This window comes from Lactuca saligna, chromosome 9, assembly GCF_052625555.1.
Source record: "Lactuca saligna cultivar CGN05327 chromosome 9, ASM5262555v1, whole genome shotgun sequence".
Taxonomy (NCBI): domain Eukaryota; kingdom Viridiplantae; phylum Streptophyta; class Magnoliopsida; order Asterales; family Asteraceae; genus Lactuca; species Lactuca saligna.
In genome coordinates this window covers 123058762-123081930 of record NC_136425.1, presented here as the reverse complement: position 1 = coordinate 123081930, position 23169 = coordinate 123058762, and positions in this window count along the sequence as shown.

Below are 23169 nucleotides of genomic sequence, written 5' to 3'. Positions count from 1 at the left end.
TTTCATTTCCGCAGAGATTATGCGCAACATCATCGATCAGACTCCAGTGATTTTCGGTTCAGTTAGAGAGGCTATTGTGGAGCTCATGGACAGTCATCTTGAGGCCTTTAGGGCCGGATTAGTTTCAGGACAGATTGGGGCTCATCTAGGTCCCGAATCCTATGGAGTTCAGGGATCCATCAGGGAGGGAGATCCCATTTCTAGTTTCTGCTATCAGGGGGCAGGGGTGGGGCATTCTGTCTCCAAGAGAAACCATTGCATGATTGGATAGTTGAGGAAGTTTCGCGAGCCATTCGCGAGGGTCTGCCAGACATGGTCGTGAGGATCACTGATAGATTGATAGCGAGGCTTCAAGATCAGACATCTGTTGTTCAGTCAGCAGACGTTACCATTGGGGTAACACAGGAGCGAGAGTCGGGCAGGGAGTCGGAAGGGAAGAGGAAAATGGATGAGACTCAGGCTGCCACAGGTTCGAGTAAGAGGCCCAAGAGTTCAGATTTGAGGACGAGGAACTATCAGAGCCGCAGTCGATGCGCGAAGTGCGGGAGGACGCACATGGGTGTGTGTAGGCGTAGAAGTGGTGGCGATGCTGGGTGTTTCAAGTGCGGCCAGATTGGTCATTTTAGCAGAGACTGTGTTGTTACCATCGCCCAGGGACTTGATCCGTCGTGTTTCCATTGCAGTCTGAGGGGCCACAAGAAGGCCCACTGTCCGAGTTTGTATTCAGCAGGGCAGGCGCCAGCTCCTGCCCTTGGAACTTCAAGTACCGTCAGTGGTTGTCAAGGCCGGGCAAGGGTGCCTACGGCTAGGAGCCGAGTTTCTCCGGTATATTTCAGCAGGGATTCGAGCAGCACTGAGTAATGGAGGTATGTAACTTTGTGTTTATCAGCTTATGTTATGATTATATTGTTATGGTTTTTGCATCAATTGTGGTATAAGTGTTGTGTTATGGAGTGGCTTGCTTGTGATTACGTCATATGCCATTTTCATACCTCGGATAATTGGTTGGTAGTTAGGGGATGTGCTCATATGGAGAAGTTTCGGAGGATGCAGTAACTGTAGCATGGTAGGGAGAGATCTGGATCGTTTCGCTAGTTCGGAGTGGATAGTGGGTTGGATGGAGTGGTCATATTCCTACCTGGCGGGCTTGGGTTCCCCAGTAGAAGTTTTGGAATGGTAGTAAAGGATCGGGATCTCTTTTGAGTGTGAAGCCGCAAGGGTTAAGCAGGATCAAAGTGGGGGAGAACCCTCCGGGTATATTTGGGTAAGAGTCTCGTAGACTCAGAATGAGTGCGCGGCCTCTAAGAAGAAATGGTAGTAGCTCAGTAATGGGTGGATTGAGAAGTTCAGAATTAGGAGTTCGAGAACTTTTCCCAGCAGTTAGTTCATGTAATCGAGATGGTTAGAAGTTGGTTGGGAATCCAAGATTGAGGGCCACCTGTCGGACGCATGGGAGTCGGAATGAAGACCCTGAGAACGGGTAGCAGGAGATGTTTTAGCATTGGTAGCCAGTGTCTGAGGCAGCATGCAGATTGCATAGATTCAGGAGTTGGGAGGTTGGAAACTTCCCAACAATAGCTTCTTGTATTCAGATTAGTAGACGGTTGGTTTGGGAACCAAGCCGGAGAATTCCTCGACGAAGCACTAAGTATATCAAGGATATAAGATGTCGAGGATGATGCAGAATTCAAAGACTGAGGGCTGGTGTGAGAAATCGGGATGAAGAATCACTAGCGGGACTAGGGATAGTCAGGATGTCCTCGGGATGGTAGTAGTAGAGTGTTGTAAGTCTGCGGGGGTAGCCGTAGCATTCACTAGTAGTCAGATAGTAGTAGAGTGTTGTAAGTCTGCGGGGGTAGCCGTAGCATTCACTAGTAGTCAGATAGTAGTAGAGTGTTGTAAGTCTGCGAGGGTAGCCGTAGCATTCACTAGTAGTCAGATAGTAGTAGAGTGTTGTAAGCCTGCGGGGGTAGCCGTAGCGTTCATTAGCAGCCAGATAGTATTTGAGACTTGTGAATCCATGGGTGTAGCCGTGGCTTTTATCAGATTGGTAGCAGCATGAGCGCGTGGCTGAACGCGGGAATGTAGTAATTCCCACACGTTCGGGTGCAGCGGTGGGAATATGGGAATCCACGGATTAGATTCGGATTTCCCAAATGGTTCAGTTATGGCTAAGTCAGCGAATCTTCGCTATAGATCGTCACATCAGTTATGAGATCAGAGTAGCGGTGGACCGTTGAGGTTCGGGTATGTTAAGGGCTACCGTCAGTCTGGGAGCCATCATGTTATTAGTCATAGAATGGATGATGTCAAGATGTGAAGTATGGACCCGATCGGTTGGATCGGAAGGTGGTTAGAGCCACAGTGACAGGATAACTAGTGGAAACTAGTCCTTGAGGAAGATTCCATTCAGAAGTCGTGGAAGCGACTAAGGGAGGAGTCCCTTGACTCCACAGTTGGACTTGAGTTTAGTGTTTCAGGCAGCTCAGTGTTTCAGCCAGTTTAGTGTTTCAGGCAGCTTAGTGTTTCGGCCAACTCAGTGTCTCAGGCAGCTCAGTGATTCAGCCAGATCAGCGTTTCAGGCAGTTTAATGTTTCGGGCAGGTTCGGTATTGCAGACAATTCAGTGTTTGAAAGGTTTCGTAGTTTTGGGTCAGTATTGTATTTGAGTTGGAATACTAGTGTTGACGGTATAGTTGGTTGATGTGGAAATGACAAGTCTCTCTCAGCAGGATCAGTTGAGCCTTCGGCCGAGTATAAGTGACATGTAAAGATAGCTAGGCAAGTAGCTTTTCTTCGGGATGAAAGAATCGAGTTAGTAGGAGTTGAATAATCAGATGGGATATAAGCAAGCTATTCCCAGCAACATCGTTTCAGTATGAGCGGAAGAATGGATAGAACAGTTATAGATAGTCGAAGTATTTTCAGGAGTCGCTGGAAGCGACTAGGAGATTGCGAAGGGGTGTAGTAACCGGTAGGGTTCGGTAACCCAAATATGGAGACGTCAGTAAGGACCGGGGGTGCTCGGCACCAAGTTATGTCAGATAGGGGCATCGGTGGTTGTTGGAGGTATTGACCCGTACTGGAATTGGCGGGGGTGATGGAGTTGGTGAAGTATAGGACCTTCACAGTTACAGAGAAATAGTTGGTTATAGAACCTTGCCTTGGGAAGGTAAGGGATTTGCGCAAGGACAGGAAGGGGTGAACCCCTATAGGTTCAGTTCAGTACTCGGTGGGTACCAGAAGGATTGCCAGTTGAGTAAGTTGGGTCTCTAGGATGTTCAGGGTCAGGGTTGACCCGAGGTGTTATCTGCAGGGATTAAGGTTAGTCGGAAGGATCGAGTAAAAGCTAGCAAGGGTAGGCAGCTGGTGTTGGAATAGTTGGTTCAGTTTAGAGGCAGCTCGCAGGCAGTGGGCCATAGCAGACTTCGAGGATGAAGTTTAGTTTAAGTGGGGGAGAGTTGTAACACCAAAAGTTTCGAAGACCAAGAAAGGAAAGAAAACCCTAAGTTTAGGGGTCGACTCGGCGAGTCTAAGGGGGACTCGGCGAGTCCGAGCGGGATCCGGGTCGGGGAGTAAGTGACCGACTCGGCGAGTCGACCAGGGGGACTCGGCGAGTCTGGTCTGTGCGTGGAAAACCCTGAATTTGGGACTTAGGGCATATATAAATGTCTTAATCTTCTTCCCAGGGTTCCTTACTGCCTCTTTAGCCCTTGATATCAAACCCTAGCCGTCATATCTCCTAGTTGAGCCTTGGAAGGTGCTTTAAAGCTTGGAAAAGGAAGAAGGAACTTGGGGGAGCAAGAAGGAGCTATAGATCTGGGATTGTGAGTTCATTTTGAGCACTTGGAGGTAATAAACTAGTTCCTGGACCCTTTTTGCACCTAGATCTATGTGTGGTTGTTGGGGCTCTTTTGCCATAATGTTATTATTTTGGGTTAGAAGCCGGATCTGGAGTTGCTACTTCAGATTCAAGTGTTTTAGGGCCTGGAGAAGCATAAAGTATCAGTCATTGTGTTGATTTTGAAGTCCCTTGGCCTTACACCCTAGTTAATGGCGTATCTTGACTAGATCTCCATCTCTACACGTAAAGTTTGCAACTTTACGTAAGGAATAGACCTTAAAAGAGTGGATCTACAGTTTGGAGTCCATGCATGACTCAAAGGTCCTCTGCATGTATGTAGAACCGACTGGACTCGGCGAGTCCTTCGAGTGGACTCGACGAGTAGCTTGAAGATGAGGAGGAACTCGACGAGTAGGATGAACAACTCGTCGAGTCGGATGAAGTTAGGCATGGACTCGGCGAGTTGGATGAGTAACTCGGCGAGTTGGTTGAAGATTGTCTAGGACTCGGCGAGTCATGGACTGACTCGGCGAGTCGGGTCGCGAATAAGAAAGACCCTGAGTTTATGAACTCAGCGAGTAGGGTTGACCTGGAAGGATGACTTTGACCAGAGTTGACTTAGTTGAATGTCAGACTAAGTGTTATATGTATATTGATAGCTCGGAGAGCTGGAGGAGCAGCGGATCAGGGGATTGTCGAGTAGCAGCCAGAGATTTATCAGTAGGGTTCAGCAGTCTCAGGTGAGTTTCCTTCCAGTAGGGACGGGTCTAAGGCCACAATGCCGGCCCATCCAGTTAGCAGTAGTTTCCGATGCAGTAGTTAGCATGTTTGATGCCTTCGTGGCTCAGACAGGATTTATGTGCTATGTTTTATGTGTTATGTGTTATGTGTTCCGGGCCACGGCCCGATGTAGTATGCAGTATATGTGTTCATGCTAGTTGATATGTTATGCTATGCTATGTTCAGCCAGTTAGCCCGGACTTCGGTCCGATGCAGGGGACAAGGTCCTAGTCAGTCTCCGGACTTCGGTCCGATGCAGGGGGCAAGGCCCCAGTTAGGCCGGACTTCGGTCCGATGCAGGGGACAAGGTCCCAGTCAGTCTTCGGACTTCGGTCCGATGCAGGGGGCAAGGCCCCAGTTAGCCCGGACTTCGGTCCGATGCAGGGGACAAGGTCCCAGACAGTCTCCGGACTTCGGTCCGATGCAGGGGGCAAGGCCCTAGTTAGTCCGGACTTCGGTCCGATGTAGGGGATAAGGTCCCAGTCAGTTTCCGGACTTCGGTCCGATGTAGAGAGCAAGGCCCCAGATAGTCCGGACATTGGTCCGATGCAGTGGGCAAGGCCCAGTATATGCTTTATATGTTTTTGCATGGTATGTGTTAGATTGGGGGAGCTCACTAAGCTTCGTGCTTACGGTTTTCAGTTTTGGTTTCAGGTACCCAGTTTTCAAAAGAGGAGCTCGGGGAGATTGCAGTGAACACACCATAGTCAGTTAGCCTGGGAATGTTCGACTCTGATAATGATATTATGCTTTGAATTAATACTCGAGAATTTATGTTATGACCTATGATACAGTTTTTATAAATATGATTCTAGTAATGCTTTTAAAGAAATTTTTGGTCGTGATTTTTGGGTCGTTACAATATGATATCTAGAATGGAGGATTATATGATCCCTTATCTAATGGACAAGTCATTGACAAAGGTCAGAGTTCATCTACAAGGTCAGAGTTCGACAGAAGCTTTTGAGAGCTACAATTGCTAGTCGGGTTTTGAAGTCATACTTGCAATAATAGTTTTAGACTTATCCAAGTGGGAGACTGTTAGATTAATGTCTAAGTCCATAACTATAATTGGTAAAACTTGACCCGACCCAGCATGGTCCATTTGGGTTGCATGGCATCATGCACTTGGATAGACTAAAATGAGAGAAATAACACTTAAGGTTTATTAATATATTATAAGTTCTAATATATTAATAAGGTTATTTAATTAGTATTGATCAAGATTTAATTTGGAATTAATTAAGTGATCAAAAGGAGACTAATTAAATATATGGGTTGATTGTGTAAATCATTCATTCTTATATATGTGGGCTTGTGATCCAAGATTCCTTATGTTGGACTAAGTCCATGGGGGTGACCCATGGATACTCCGTGGAGGTTAAAATCCATGGAGCATAAGGAATGGGTAAAGTCATGAGTTACATGGTGTAACCCTAATAGCCACCATATAAAAGAAACCCATGGCTCAAGAAATCGGTGACTATGTGTGTGTGTGTGTGAGGGCTAAACGATTTCATGGAGTGTTCAAGTTTCTCTCAAGTTATTCCAAGTGTACTTGATGTTGTGTGAACCATTTGAGGTGTCACACTTGCGGCACTAGGCATTCAAGCTTCATGAAGACAAGCACCAACAAAAAGGTATGTTATTCTAACTTGTGTTATTCAAAGTTTTGTATGCTAGAATAGAACAATACCTTGGAAAGTTGATATTTGCATGTATAATAGAGAAAACATAGATCCAAGGTATTTAGGGTTGCATGTACACTTAGGAGTGTTAGATTGCTCAAAACCCAATAGAGGGATAACAACTCGTCATCACCTTGATTATAGGGACCCATTGTAGACATTGAGAACACTCTAAATATATTTATATAAGTTGAAATATTATTTATATATAGAGTAAACATATACTTTTGGGGTTAAAAGTACACAAACACATGTATGTGTGTAAATATATATATATATATATATATATATATATATATATATATATAAGTTAGGAAGCACTTATATATAGTAAACATATACTTTTTGATATAATGATACACTTTATATAAGTTGGTAACTTAGTTATATGTAGTAAAAACATACTTTTTGATATTAAAAGTACATTTACGTATAAGCTGGGAAAGCAATTATATATAGTAAAAAAAATTTGGTTTAAAATGTACATTTATATATAAGTTGGAAAAACAATTATATATAGTCAAAACTTATGTTTTGGTTTAAAGTGCATATTTATATTTAAGCGGATAAGGCAGTTAGATACAGTCAAAACATACTTTTTGGTTTAAAAGGTACATTTATATATATAAGCAAGTAAAGAAGTTATATATAGTCAAAATATACTTTTTGGTATAAAAAGTACACTGAGTCAAACATTTGAATTCACCAACATTATCATGAAGCTCTTTCAGAATGCATGTATTCTTAGGAATTTAAGAAGCGCGATGTCATACACAAGAAAAAAATCATGGGATTATAGTTGCATAGATGTTAAGCCATACTCAATATCCCATATCATCATGTACCACTAGGTTAGGGATGATGTAATTTCCCCTTTTTCAGTAATAAAAGTTTATAGATTCTAATGTGATGGTGTATTGTTGTTTGTATGAAAGTGACTATGATCTATGATATCATCTCACCGCCTAATGTTTCCGCCGCCAACTGAGGGTGGTTAAGCACTTACAATCCATAAATAGGCTCGTAATGAGTAATGTGGGTTAATCACGAATTAGCAACAATTTCAATTTTCCTAAAATAATTAAGAACCAAAATTTTGTTTTTATTGTTTATATTTGCTATTCTTTTAACGAGACATCGTCCTATCAAACCACTTCGACTAACGACTATCCACCATGCAAAGAAGCAGTGAGTGAAAGGACACTCGTTCAATGGTTATTTTATAATTCGTTTTTTATACCTCTCTTATAACACAACCTCGTGAATGAGACCTAGTGTTGACTCGACTAACGATCATTAAACATGTGAGGACACATGTATTATTTTCTTTTACATATAGCAAGGTATATATATATATATATATATATATATATACACACACACACACACACACATATATATATATATATATATATATATATATTAGAATTTTATGAGGGGAGTATTTTAAACTATTTAAAATAAAATGATTTAATCTTATTATCTTTAGTTAACTTTTAATTAATTAATTTATTAAATCATTATCCATATATTCAAATCTATTAGGCATATTTATCATTCTTCTTTAATTATTCAAATTTTAATAGTACGATAACAATTAAAACAGAAGATAAACCCCAAATTTGAAAATATTGCAAAAATCCAAAATGTAGAAAATTGCGTCACCACATCGCAGCCAACAGGTGACCGCACCGTTGTGGGATTTAACAGGTTTCTTTTTTTGATTTTTAGTCAGTTCTAAATCTTGTATATATAACAAAAACTTAAGGTTCTAATACTAATGTTGGTATTTCTATGCAACTATAAAGTAAATTAAGGCAACATAAGCATTCAAAAATTTATCCTAAGTGTACATGCACCCTAAGATAGGATCTAATTTTTACTATTATATCAATGTGCTTTTAAAATTAACCTAAGAAGCTAAACTGAGAAGGATTAAAATACTAACTGTGGGAAAATTCGATTTGTATCTTGTAGCTTGATATCCTTTTTGCTCTTATTGGTTCTTAGAAAGACTGGTACCCAAAGTAAAGTACCTCTAATGGTTCACACCTAAATGCTAAGAACCCTAGAAACTGAAGGAGAGAGATATGGGAGATGTGAGAAATCGGTTTCTGAACCTTATGAGGAGTATGTCCACAAATTCTAAGGCCTTATAGCTCCTATATATAGTTGTGGGATTTTCCAGATAACCCTTATTTGAAATAATTAAATATTCATATTTAATCCGTATTCAAATCATTTCCAATCAAATCACTCTCACTATAGCCATATAGCTTGAAATTTGACACATTAAATAGAAAATCACTAAATCAGTAATGCCAACAATATATTTCATAATTCACTTTACTACTCCAAGATGATGCATTGATGGACTATCCATGAATATAGAAACGATACTCATAATAAATGTTATGTCAAGCGTATTTGAGATAAGTAGTTTAGTCCACCAACCATACTCTGGTAGTACCTTGAATCTACCACCATTTTACCATTATTTTTAATAGCCTCTCATTCAGATTCATAGGACCATACGATGGTTTGCATTTTCACATGTTGAATCTTTTTTAAAAGATTCAATGTGTATTTCGGTTGCATCAGTACCTTGTTTTATCTCCAGACCAAGAAAGTAATGCAACAAACCTAAGTCCTACATTTAGAATTTTCACATCATACAAATTAAAAAATCATGAACAATAGATTGACTAGACCCTATGTATATCTTATCATAAATATATAAACATAACACTATGAAATTGTTTGTACCATACTTCTTGAGGTACAAGGTTGGCTTATTTTTGCAGCTTTTGAAATCATTATCCAGGAAATATGAATCTATTTTATTGTACCAAACAGTTTGTTTATTTCGTTAAAATCCTTCTTTGGTGTATAGAATTCTTTTTCTTTACCATGAACAACAAAACCTTTAGGTTGAGAAATATAAACTTCCTCATTTAGGAAGGAAGATGTCACATCAAACTGGAAAATATTCCAATTGAGTTAAGCATTTAAGGCTATGAAAGTTCTCATTGCTTCAAAATGAGCAATCTAAGAAAATGTTTCATTGAAATTGACACCTTTTTTCGGGCATATCCTTTATCACGAGTTAGGCTTTATGCTTTAGTATACTCTGGTTAGCAGCATATTTAGTTCTGAAGACCTACTTGAGTCCTATACCATTACTTCCTTTAGGTAGATCAACCAAACCCCAAGTTGTGTTTCTTTAAGTTGCCTCCATCTTACTAGACGTTACAATATTCCATTCTTTATGCTTTTCAGCAACATCATATGTTACAGGATCATAAACATATAACACATAGTTACATGTACCATAAATTTATTCTATCAATTTGAAGTTCTTTGGAGGGGTTTCACTAGATGAACTGGATGGAGAACCTGGCGGTGAAGATGAAGTTGAAATGTTGTCAGGTGAGCCTGTTGATAGTTGTTAGTGCTCACAGCGAAAACAAACCCGGTATTATTATTATAAATAATAGTGTCCTTTTGGGTTACACGCAAGAACAAAATAAATCAGAACTGAAAAGATATTTTGTAGAGTTTATTTGTGTTGCGTCATGGGCTTTTGTATTGTATCCGGATTGGCCTGTCCATCCGTGATTATCTTGTAGGGTTATACTATATTTATGCATTCATGTATGTGTTATATCTTCACGACATTTATTACATTTAATCTTTGTAACCCTAAACGCCTCTACAATCGAAGTTCTTAGTCGAGCTCTTCTGAGGCGTTGAAGTATTAATCATACGACATACTCAAAGCCATATTCGTGTTTATGTTTACGTTCTTAATTGTTTGCATGCATAGAATCAAACAATGCTGAAAGAACTAAGTTCTAACAATTGGTATCAGAGCAGGAGACTGTCTAATCAATACACATTCCTTCTGTAATCATAATTCCATTAGGGTTTTCACTTTTATCGTATAAATAGAAGTCGTTTTCCTTATATTAACGGCAACTTTGTTTTAGATAAAACCCTAATCTCAATTTTACAGGTTTGATTCTAGGAGCTCACCATGTCTCACAAAGATTTGCAAACAAATCCCATCAACATTTCAAACAACATTTCATCTACAACCAGAATACCCATTCTTTACACTCAAGACTATGAAGTTTGGGCACATCACTTTGAAGACTATGTGGTTGGATCGGAAGAGAATGGCTATCTCATCTGGGAGGCTATCACACTTAAGCCGTTTGTTTATTCAGAAACAAACACAATTTCTAAGATGCAAAAGGAATACAACAAGCTGGTGGCGGATAAAAACAAGATGGCACAGGACAAAAAAGAGAAGTTGCTGTGTAATGTGAAGGCTATGAGAATGATCAGATTCGCCTTACAATCTGACACTTTTTGGTTGGTCGGTTCATGCATGACTGCCAAATAAATCTGGGATAGGTTGAAGGAAATTTATTCGATTAATGAAGATCTAGAACACTCCATTCAAACCTTGCTGCTGTCAGAATTTGGAGTTTTTGAACAGAAACCGGAGGAGAAACTCGTACAAACTTTTGATCGGTTCAATCATCTCCTAAGTAAGATGATCAAACATGGAATTGAAAGAAAGTTGATGGAGAAAAAGGTGACCTTTATGAATGGTTTGAGACCGGAATGGATGGCTTTCGTTTCAACTGTAAAAGCCCATGAATAGTTTAAGTCTTACTCATTAGCAAAACTTGTGGGAATAGTTAAGTCCCATGAGAGCGTTGTAACCAAAGAAGAAAAGGTAGTTTCTGGTATGGGATCGCTGGCTCTTATCTTAAAAGGAAAAAGCATTGCAGAAGAAGAAGAAGAGTCTAACATGTCAAAATATGATCTCACAAGTGAAGAGTACGCCATGATGGTCACTAATCCAAAGAAGTTTGCGCAAAGAAAATTTCCTGTCAACAAAAACCGAAACTGGCAACGAAGTTATAGTTCAGATAAGGTGAAGGATGAAGCGAAAATTTCTTCTCAAAAGGACGAAGACAAGAAGGAGAGCAAGGTTGCTGGAGACTCTGGGTTCGATTGCAATTACTGTCACAGCAAGAACCACTTTGCCAAAGATTGCATGCTGAGAAAAATGGCTGAGAGAAGAGATGGTGAAGACGATGAGGCATATTATATGCGCAAGCTGGAAGAAATCATGAAAATAAGGCAACTAACAGTGCTAAAAGTTCTATGAATGCCTTGATTGTGCAGGAGAATGCAGATGAAGATGACTTCGGTGGTGTTGAAGTGTGGTCAACCGACTCCGAAGATGAAGAAGTGAGAAAACCCACTCACGGGAAGGCTTATGTGGCAAAGGAATTAGGTTTAGCCGGAAAGTGCTTAATGGTCGCCGCTGGATTATCAACCGAAAGTGCAGACGAGGAACCAAACCGGACTGAAAATAAGTGTTTTGCGGCTAAACCTGTCAGTGAGAAGATCAACGACTGCGATCGTTTGATCAAAAAGGTACAATCCATCCTTGAATCACTTAAAGTTCCATTATCAAATTATGAAGAAGAATTAATTGAATTACAATTTAAATTATCTAACTTAAGTGGTAGTCTCATGCAAACTCACTTAGCGATTTCTAACCTAACTGACCAACTCAGCAGGGTGTCTTCAAAGAGTGAGGAGAGAAGGATATGGATTGAGTTGAAGGTGGCGGAGTTAATTTGGGCTAGGGATGAAAGTATTTGTTTGCAAAGAGACAATTTGAAACTTTTAAAACAAAGAAATGTTTTTTGTTTAATAGGTAAGCGTTTATACACAAATATTGATCAATTACATTTCAGCTGTGAAGCAGGAAAGAAAATTCATAAGATGATTTTTCCCTCCCTTCAATTTAAGGAGTATGATATCATAGCAGAATGTGAATCAGAAGAGACATCCGTGTCTTACAAAATTGAACTGGACAAAATAGAAATCTTCATTAACTCTAAGGAACATAAATGTGCGCTAAAAGATACGTTAGATGAAAATGATAGGTTGAAAAGAAAGTCAGGCACTATTCAATCAGTTGACATGTCCAATGCTAAATTAACTTCAGAAAATTGTTGATTGCTCAGCATTTATGAAGAGCAAAACCGAGAATGAGAAACCCCTCATTTCAAAAATTCGGTTGAATTTGCTCGCATGTCAAAAGACAAGCCACAAAAACTCAAGGAAAAGGCTTTGGTTTATCAAAAGGTTCAGGTGGTGCCTAATCAGGTTTATGCAGCTAAAGGAGTCACTACAAGACAAATGGCAGAATTAAGAGTCTTGGTAGAAAGAGACAATGCTGAAGGGTACGACGATTACTTCTGGTTTGCCCCTATTGACAACACAGATGAAACCGTGGGCTTGTATGAGTAAACTTCGTGGAGGGTTAATGGAAGATATGTTGCTGAACCCATCAACAAACCCTCAAGCTTCGATAAACCAAGCACTATTGGAACGAAATAAATTCCTGAAGAACCAATGACAAAACCAAATGCTCCAACAAATACAACCGAAAAGAAAAAGCAGAAACCAAAGGCTAGCTTCAATATCCACAAGTCACAGAAGGAGTTAACAGAGCATAAATTCTTAAGAAACCAAAGATATGCAAAGAACTTGAATGAGCGAAAACGTCACTGGGAATCTTACAAACCCAACTACATACCTCCTAAGAAAGTTTCAATGGATAAGGGAAAGAAAAAAGTGGAAGGAAAAGAAACTTTCAGGCCAAATTCCTACTACTCCAAAAGTCCGAACCGAACATTGGCTCTCAGTTCCCATCCTAACGCTCAGAACCGAAAGCCAAGTTTCGGTCCCCACATCAGGACTCAGAACCGAAAGACTAGTTCGGTCCTTACAACGGCCCATAAAACCGGAAGTCAAGTTTCGGTCCCAACACTAGTTTCGGTTCTTTCAATTCAAAGTGCAAAATAAACTCTGTGAAGGACATCAAAGGAAATGGAAAGCTAGCATCAGATTCTGAGTTCAAAGATAAGAAAAAGTTAGCTAACCCTAGGATTCAAAAGAAAAATCCTAAACCAACTAAAACACACCAACTAATGCACCAATCTTTAAAAAAGATAAAACCAAAATCAAGGTGTATATTTCTTCTGTGATATTTCTTCTGTGATTCCTTTTTCTATGAAAGACTCACCAGGACCCAAGAAACTTTGGGTTCCTAAATCAGATTGAATTTGCAGGTGCTTTGTGACGAGCAGTTCGATGAAGAATGGTATATCGATAGTGGTTGCTCACATCACATGACAGGAAGGAAGGAATAGCCAAGGGAGTTTTGGTCCCTGAAAGATGGTGGGTGTGTAAAGTATCGAAATAACTCCTATGGAACAATCAAGGTATACAAATGATAACAAATGGAAATTTCTCAATTCGAAAAGTGGCGTATGTGGAAGGATTGCAGCATTACCTCATCAGTGTGTCACAACTAGTCGTAGGAACAGGTCTGAAAGTGTCATTTTATGATGAGGGTTCTGAAATCAGTGAAAAACATTGAAAAGGTTCTGCTAAAGTTTGAACGCAAGGGAGAGATGTATCCCTTGAATCTCAACCCAATAAAAGGAAAAACAGCAATATGTCTGCTATCAAAGGCAAATACAGATGAAAGCTGGTTGTGGCATCGACGTTTATCGCATCTGAACTTCAAAGACATTAATAAGTTGGTGCTTGGTGACCATGTTCGAGGCGTCCCTCTTCTCAAGTTTCACAAGGAACATCTATATGCAACATGTGAGATGGGCAAACAAAGCAGAAAGAGTCATCCTACGAGAATCAATACAAACATTGTTGAAGCTCTTGAACTATTGCACATTGACTTATATGGACCTTTAGTTATCGAAAGCATCAGTGGTAGTAAGCACATACTTGTCATTGTAGATGATTTTTCACGTTTCACCTGAGTTTTCTTTCTTAAACAGAAATCAGAAGCAAGTCCCAAGCTGAAGACATTTATTAAGCAAGTGGAGGTTCAACTGAAAAAGACGGTGAGAAATGTCAGGAGCGAATATAGGCTGGAATTCAAGAATAAAGACTTTGAGGATTTTCTGGCTCATAAGGGGATAACTCAAAACTTTTTGGCCCTGTATACATCACAATAGAATGGGATTGTTGAAAGGCGAAACCGCTCCTTATGTGAGGCTGCCAGAACCATGCTCAGTTTCGCTTCTCTTCCGTTATACTTCTGGGCTAATGCTGTTGCAACTGCATGTTACACTCAGAACCAGTCCTTTCTTAACAAAAGATTCTCAATCACTCCATATGAGATTTTAAATAATCGAAAGCCCAGTGTCAAATTTTTCCATGTGTTCAGTTCATGATGTTTCTTCCTAAACTCCAAGGAGAACCGAAACAAGTTTGACATTAAAGCTGATGAGGGAATATTTCTTAGTGATTAACTCTCCTCAAAAGCTTATAGAGTTTTGAATAAATGATCTAAACAGATTGAAGAAACTTATTACGTCACCTTTGATGACAATTACATGAAGAAAGTTCAATGAAGCGAAAGTGACTTAGGAGAAATTTTTCCTACATCAGGACAAGTATCGGTTCCAATATCCATCTTGTTCGAAGACTACATTTGGTTATTCGATGAACCGGAGAAAGCGGCACACTCATAGGCGAAATTAGCAGATAACAAAAATGATAATCTCCAAAAGATCATCGATGATGCTACAAAGGAAATGGAAAGTGAAATTCCTAAACCTGCAAGTGCTCAATCCTCTACTGACTCTCAAATCAACTGCTCAACATTCAAGGGGGAGAGTTCGTCCGCACCAAAGACATCCAATGTATCTTTCGAGGGGGAGAATTCTATACCGTCCCCAACTAATAAAGGTACATTTGAGGGGGAGGATCCAACTCCCTCATAGGATGCAAATTTTGATGCTACCATGGGTTACGCTTCGCCAGTCGGGGGGGAGAAAGAAAAGGAAACTAACGAAGGCGAGAGTGATCAATCAGAATTTGAAGAAGAAGTGAATGCTGAATTGGATTTGGCTTATGACCCAAATTATCCTCCGTTAGTGAAATGGACCAAGGATCATCCTAAAGAACAAATTATTGGTGAATCCTCTGAGAAAGTTCTTACTCGTTCTCAATTAAAAGCGAAACAAAATGAATTATTCTCTAAAGTTGAGTTCTGTATGTTTAATTCGTTTATCTCCAAAATCGAACCGAAAATAGTGAATGTTATGCTTGATCATTCAGATTGGGTTCAAGTACTGAAAGATGAGCTCCATGAGTTCGAACGTAACCGAGTTTGGAGGCTGATTCCCAAACCAAAGGATGCTTCTGTGGTCGGCTTGAAATAGGTCTTTAGAAACAAATTGCAAAAACAGGGAACGTCATTCGCAACAAAGCTCGGTTGGTGGTAAAAGGAAATTGCCAAGAGGAAGGGATAGATTATGAGGAAACATTTGCTCCAGTAGCAAGGTTGGAATCAGTTAGAATATTCCTAGCATATGCTACCCATAAAAACTTTGAAGTTTTCCAAATGGATGTCAAATGTGCTTTCTTGAATGGAGAACTAGAAGAAATAGTGTATGTTGAGCAACCTCATGGGTTTGTAAACGAGAAATATCCTGATCATTGCTATGTGTTGGATAAAGCGGTTAATGGTTTGAAGCAAGCACCGAGAGCCTGGCATGAAACGCTAACTCGTTTACTAAAAATGTCAAAATTTAAGCAAGGTTGGGTTGACCCTACCTTCTTCCAAAAGAAAGAAGGTGAACATCTAATGATAGTTCAAATTTATTTTGATGATATCATCTACAGTTCTACGAATCCTAGCTTAACAGCTGAATTCAGAAAGTTGATGGAGACTAAGTTTGAAATGAGCGCAATGGGTCCAGTTAATTTTTTCCTTGGTTTAAATATAACACAGGGTCCTGAAGGCATCTTTACCAACCAGGAGGCGTACATAAAGAACATGTTAACAAAATTTGGCATGATAGGTGACTCTAAAGTGAAGGTTCCTATGGCATTTGGCACTAAGTTAACACCATCTCTGGAGAAACATGTCGTTGACATAACACTTTATCGACAAATGATAGGGTCCCTTTTGTATCTAACAGGTAGTAGATTGGACATTATGTTTTGTGTTTGTTATTGTGCTAGGTTTCAAGCTAATCCAAGAGAAGCTCACATGGTGGCTGTAAAGAATATCTTCCATTATCTAAATCGAACTTCATCCCTCGGTCTATGGTATCCTGCCAAATCAGTATTCTTTATTCAAGCTTTTTCTAATGCTGATCTTGGAGGATATGGTCTATACCGAAAGGGCACTACATGTGGATGCCAATTTCTTGACGGAAAGCTTGTTAGTTGGCAGTCCAGAAGGAAAACATGTGTGTCACTTTCAACAGCCGAAGCCGAATACATAGCTGCAACTTCTTGTACTTCTCAAGTTATATGGATTCAAAGTTAGCTGAGAGATTACGCACTGAACATGAAGAATATTCCTCTCTATTGTGAGTCAGAAAGTGCAATAAGGATTTATCACAATCCAGTGCAACATTCCAAAACTAAGCATATTGCACTTAGATATCATTTTATCAAGGATCATATCGAAGATGGGAACGTGGAAGTGCATTTTGTTCGATCCTCTGATCAACTGGCTGACATATTTACGAAGGTCGTACCTGAAGCATGTTTTAACAATATTTTACAAGGTCTGGGAATGATCGAAGCAGAATTGGTACCGAATCCTCAAATCTTGCATTAAAATAAGATAGCCGAAATGGAGCGACCGCTCGGTCTATTTCGACACCATAATTTCCGGGAACCGAAATGAACCGATCACTCGGTCTATTTCGACTTTCAAATTTTACGGAACCAAAATGAACCGATCACTTGGCCTGTTTCGCTTCAGTCAATAACACTAAGGTTTCGGTCGGATATTATGTATATCTCGATTATTTTCTGTATTATTTTATTTTTTTTATTTTTCAGAAAACTTCAAAAATCTAAAATATTTTTATTTCAGAAATATTTAAAAAAAATCCAAATTTTTTTCTGTTTTAATTTGGTTGTGTGGTGTGTGTGTGTATGTGTGTGTTTTTTCATTCTTTTCAATAGGTTCCAAGTATAATAGTACAACAGAGTTCCAAGCTTGGGCAGGTATGATGATTATTTTATAAACTAGTTAAGGGTCCCTAGAAGCATGTTGCTGCATGTTGACCGGAGCCTCTAAGACTTAGAGCAAGGCCTTAATGATTCGATCAATACCATTTCTTCCCAATCAAGATGTTCTTATCTACTCGGTCTAGAGCTACCTTACTCTTCTCATATAATTTAAGAGTTTCTCTGCTTTGTCATGTTTTTATAGCTGAAGGTACTTTCGGTTCTTTCACCATCCTCATTACATTCTCCATCCACTATCGGTTCATAACTGTAACCCTTGAGACTCTCTGTTCTTACCACTGAGGTTTATGGTTACATCAAATATGTGTTTATAATCATAGATACGAATACCACGTGCTGAGTGAAACTCAAAATACAACACCTATAATGAATTAACGGTGAATTTCTATATTCAAGAACTTACTGGTTACCCACTGAAATCTTTTTTTTTTCTTCCCATAAAGATCCAATTTATTTTTTGTTTTTGAGATTTCTATAAACTCTTTTTTCATTATAAAATATATCCTACCTACTTGTTCAACAAACCACATGGTCTCACAAGTACTTCATCCAACACTCCGTCTTATATTAAGAATCGATGTTCGGTTGAAGATAAGCCACCTTAAGCCTATGTCTTGAAAAGAATCCTTTCAATGTTTCTTTACAAACACTTGATCGTATTCTCGGGAAATCACACAATCACTTCAAGTCATTCCTGATTTGAAGGAAGCGATTATTGCCCGGAATCCCCTGCTTTCTATCTAATAGTAAGACATCACTCCCATCCCATATACATTTGCTTTATTTCTTTATCTTTTGTCACTCTATTGCATGGCAATTTTTAATTTTTCAACATTCTGATGATGGTATGTTTGAGTTTTATTTGTCCTCTAGTGAAATAAGGGCAACTCAAGATCGTATGGCAAGTTCTATTTCAAATGCTGATTGAGGAAATCCTTTTGGGCGCGTGAATTTGAATGGTCCCTATACGCACGTGTGCTGCCGCATAACTAGGAGCACCCAACCTGTCACATCACGCTTTTTCAGGCGATGTTTTTCGAGATCACATCATTATCGTCATCATTTTTCTCTCTCCTGGCAACGCTATATAAAGGGTTTCGATGTTTCTTTGTCTTCTACCAGCATCAAAGTTTCTCAACTATAAAGGTGCTTTAAACTGTTCATCTTCATTCTTTGATTAATAATGGTGACTTCTTCTTCCGCACATGATCAGACTACTTCATCGGCATTTCTTTTCATCAAGAAAAATCATAACATGATCATCGAACTGAATCCGTTCCTGTATGATTCCTACATGTTACAAGTTGTTGAGTGTTTGAAGTATTCTCCATTGGTTCTTGCCCAAACCTAATTCGAAGTTGTTCCTATGTCTCTCTTGTCCCAAGTCTACTCTTTTGCAACATACGATAAGAATAAATAATGCATTTTTTTTCAAATCCACTCCAAAAAGGCTTCTATTTCAAAAGGGAGGTTTTTTTCTTTGTTGCATCTTGCTATGGATTCCTCTGTCATCTCACCCGAATTCATCACTACTGCACAACTATTCTTGATGCTTTATGAAATGGGATACACTAATGTGCTGACCACCATTACAAAGGTAAAAAAGTCATTTCTACCGTCTCAATGGAACGGGCTTCTCACTCTTCGTATTAAAAGCTTAGCGGAATGGAGTGTTGGATCTGATGGCACCAACAAAGGATTTTTTACCATTCTCTATGGTCTTTACAACGGTCTAAACCTTGATTATGGGTCCATAATCTGGTCTCAGGTTGTGCAGAGCCTCAATGCTTCCACTCGTCACTCCGAAATTTCTTGCGAAAGGTTGTGAACACTCATTACAAGGAGGGCTATCAACACTCTCGATATTCTGGTGATGAAAGATGCCCTAATCGCATCCATTGCGATGTTTCATACCAAGAAGATCATTCTTTCTGATCCAACGAAGTTTCCACATTATGGCTCTATTCTGGAGACCATGTATCGAAGTGTTACAGCCGAAAGTCAAGTGATGGCTGATTATTGGAAACTTCCTCCGATGGAGCCAAGAGTTCTATCTCTGGAGCAACAGGCTACCTTGGATGCAGTTAACAAGCCAAGCAACCGAGGCAAAATGGTAACAATGAAGAAGGAGACAACAGAGGAGGATCAACCTAACCTTCAAAACTGAAGAAGTGAAAGTCGGAGAAATAGGCCACTTCTAAACCAAAGAAAATCAAGAACATGGCGAAGAGATCCAAAAATCCAACTCCTCCTAGTTCTGACAATCAAGAAGATGATGAACAAGAGGAAACTTTTCAGGAATCTCCAAGAGGTAATACTCCACCTAGATCTCCTACTCCAACCAAATCTCCTTCTCACAAACTTCTAACCCCACCTCCATCACCGAAACCGAAAGTTACAGTTTCGGTTGTTACCACATCACCCCCAACAACCTCTTTTCCACCACCACCACAAGTTTCTTCCGTTTCTCTTCCTAAAACCACCATACCAACTCCTATAATTTCCCAATCCACCACCACTACTATCCCTGAACCATCAGTAAGGGTCAACGTATCTGATATGGGGGAACCTACTAAAACCGAACCTCCAGTAATTACTAAACCTCTTTGTCCCATACACTCAACCGACTCCGGTGCCACTCTCAGTGGTGCTAATGATGAGTATGACTCCACATACTTCAGTCCTTATCGACTTCCCACCAATGATGATGAGGAGGATCCAATCACAAGCCAACACTTGGAGAGTATAAATGAAAAGTTGGACAAACTGCTTGCTGATAACAAGGCTTACGGTGGTGTTGTCCTAAAGGCTTTTGTGGAGACAGCCATTAGACAACACACATATTCAATTGAGAAATCCACTAAAGCAATCAATGAGTCTGCTTCTACTTGCAGAAAGGCATCTGCCGATGTTGCTGATGTTCTTCATACAACTCAGATCTTCTTGGATTCTCTTAAAGGGCATGCCGATACAAATTCTGCCAAAGTGCAAGCCTCGGTGGATTCTCTTTCCAAGTCACTACAGGAAGAACAAATGAAGTTTGAAGCTATTTGTTCCTCCATTCAAGCCGAAAATACATCTCTTATCAGTTCAGTTTCCTCTCGGCTGGACTCACTTCATGCATTGCAAAAGAGAATGCTTTAAAAGAAGACATTGCTCGCCAAGCCTCTACCATTGAAGTTCAGAAAGTTCAACTTGCTCAAGCCAAGAAGGACATTGCATTATTAAAGGTAGAGAGAGGTGTGTTTAAAAGCTGTGCAGGGGAAGTAAAGGATATGCTCACGAACATATGTAATGCTCATGATTCAATACTGACTCTTACCATTCGGAACCATCTAACCACCAAACTGCTTCAAGCCCTTGCCCTGTTGCATGAAATGAAGGGTGTTTCGGAGAAGTTTGTTGCTCTGAAACAAGGGGGAGAGGGTGCTCATCATGTTAAAACCGAACTGAAGGATAATGTAGCTTTAGGTTCTGGTTCCAAAGCAAAGCTTAAAATTGTTAAAGATGACAGTGACGATGAGATTGAAGAAACGATTGCTGATGCTCTCAAGAGAAAGAAAATAGATAGAGAGAGATAGATGAGAATTTGAAGATTGCAAACAAAGCATAGGATAGGGAGAGCAGAAACAAGGACGAAGAAGAAGCCTTAAACTGCAAAAAGGCCTTGTTTCCCTTGTGGACGAAAGAGACATTAATCCACCAAGCGATAGAGTTTCCAAGAGTTTATTGGTTGGAACCTGCTGCTTCGTTCGATTGTGATAACTCTTAGGAATCGCAATTGGATATGCTGATCACAAGAAAAGCATTTACATTTCATTGCTTTGATTGGACTGCCGAGGTTCCTTTCCCTCATCCGAAGGTTGACCGAGAGCTTATCGATTTTTATCTTAGTTACGGGAAACCTCAGTACCTGACACAGAGTGCACATAAAATTATAACTGTCAAGGTATTGAAACCGACACCTGCTGGAAAGTTTGTGAACGTGGATTTAAAAATCACTCGAGGGTCTGCAAATTCAGTGTCAATGATTTCTTTAGCAGATCTTCCAAATCTTAATCCTTATGATTGGATTCTATTGTTCAAGATCCTGCTCACCAACTCAGGGGAATATGAGCTGATTCTAGAATATTTGAAAAGGATGTTAGCTTTATATGTTTATGATGTTGCAGGTATGGATCAGGAAATAGCGAAGGTAATGAAGAAGAAGGTGACTTTCAAGTCAACACCGAAACCAGGAGATCTGAATAAGATGAAGATTGGCGAGATTGATTCAAAACATCTCATGGTGATGTTTACTAAAGGTGAAGGACATAAATTTTTGTTTGTTGTTGTAGATAAACATCACTTCTCAACGGACTGCCTAGAGCACATTATCAACATAATTCATCGGTGCAAGTAGAACTCCGAAGCAGATAAGAAGAACTTCAGCGACATGCTTCGGTGGTATATCACATTTCGTCATCATCTTTTGGCCATTATATTGATGATGTTTAAAACGGTCAAGAAGTCTTCTGTTGCTCAATCGATGTAGACTCTCGGTCCCATTGACACAAAGGGGGAGATTGTAGAGTCTATTTGTCTTGCATGATGGGATTTTTGTATTGTATCCGGATTGGGCCTGTCCATCCTTGATTATCTTGTAGGGTTATACTATATATATGCACGTATGTATGCATTATATCTTTGCTAATTTTATTACGTTTAATCTCTGTAACCCTAAACGCCTCTACAGTTGAAGTTCTTAGTCGAGCTCTTTTGAGACGTTGAAGTATTAATCATACGACATATTCAAAGCCATATTCGTGTTTATATTTACGTTCTTAATTGTTTGCATGTATAGAATCAAACGATCCTGAATGAACTAAGTTCTAACATATTTATATGAGAGACTTATTTTGTTAATTAAATTATACTTTAATTAGTTAGTTAGAAAATAAAGGAATATGGAATATTCATAATGATTTGAAATAGCTAGATAATTACAAATATATTTGGTAATTATCTTAAGGGTTTCAAATCACCTCCCTATATATAGAGTGCTCCAAATATGCTTTTGATAGATGTGAAAAATACTTTATAGTCACCAAATTTTGGAACCCTAAAACACCCTAGCATTCCAAAAGTGTAGTTCCAACGTCGTGGCCTTCTATTCACCATGTTGTGGTCCGTCACGAATTCAAGTTATCAATCCATTTAATTGGTTGTGTTTGAAGAGTATTCAGATCTGCAAGTGTTTTGTATCTTGAATGCAATTGTAGACGAGGAAATCTCTATTGGGTTCTCTATTCCATTTAACTGGCTAAACATAAGAAGAAAACCACCAAGAAAGCTAAGGTATGATTCGTTTTTTTATTCTTTAATTTGGATAGATTTGTTGAGTTTCATCTACTTGTTTCGAGTCGTTAGATCATATTTTGTTATTATTTCTATTGCCCTTATTTTAGTCTTTGAATAGTCTCAAAACTTATCAATGATATCAGAGCTTAGTTAATTCAAGTCTATTAAACTTAGACTTTGTCTTGGATAGTATGTTCGGATTTTTATGTGTTGTATTTCTGTGTTCAATGATTTTAAATAGTCTAGAAATTTTCCATGATTAAATCAAATCTAAAAAATGATGTTTGAATCATTCTTCCTCTTCGCCACGTCCTAGTTAGTCCTCCACCAGGTCATGGTATCTGCTAAAAGTTAAATTTCAATCAAGAATGCCTCATCAACATGTCATGGTCCCTAC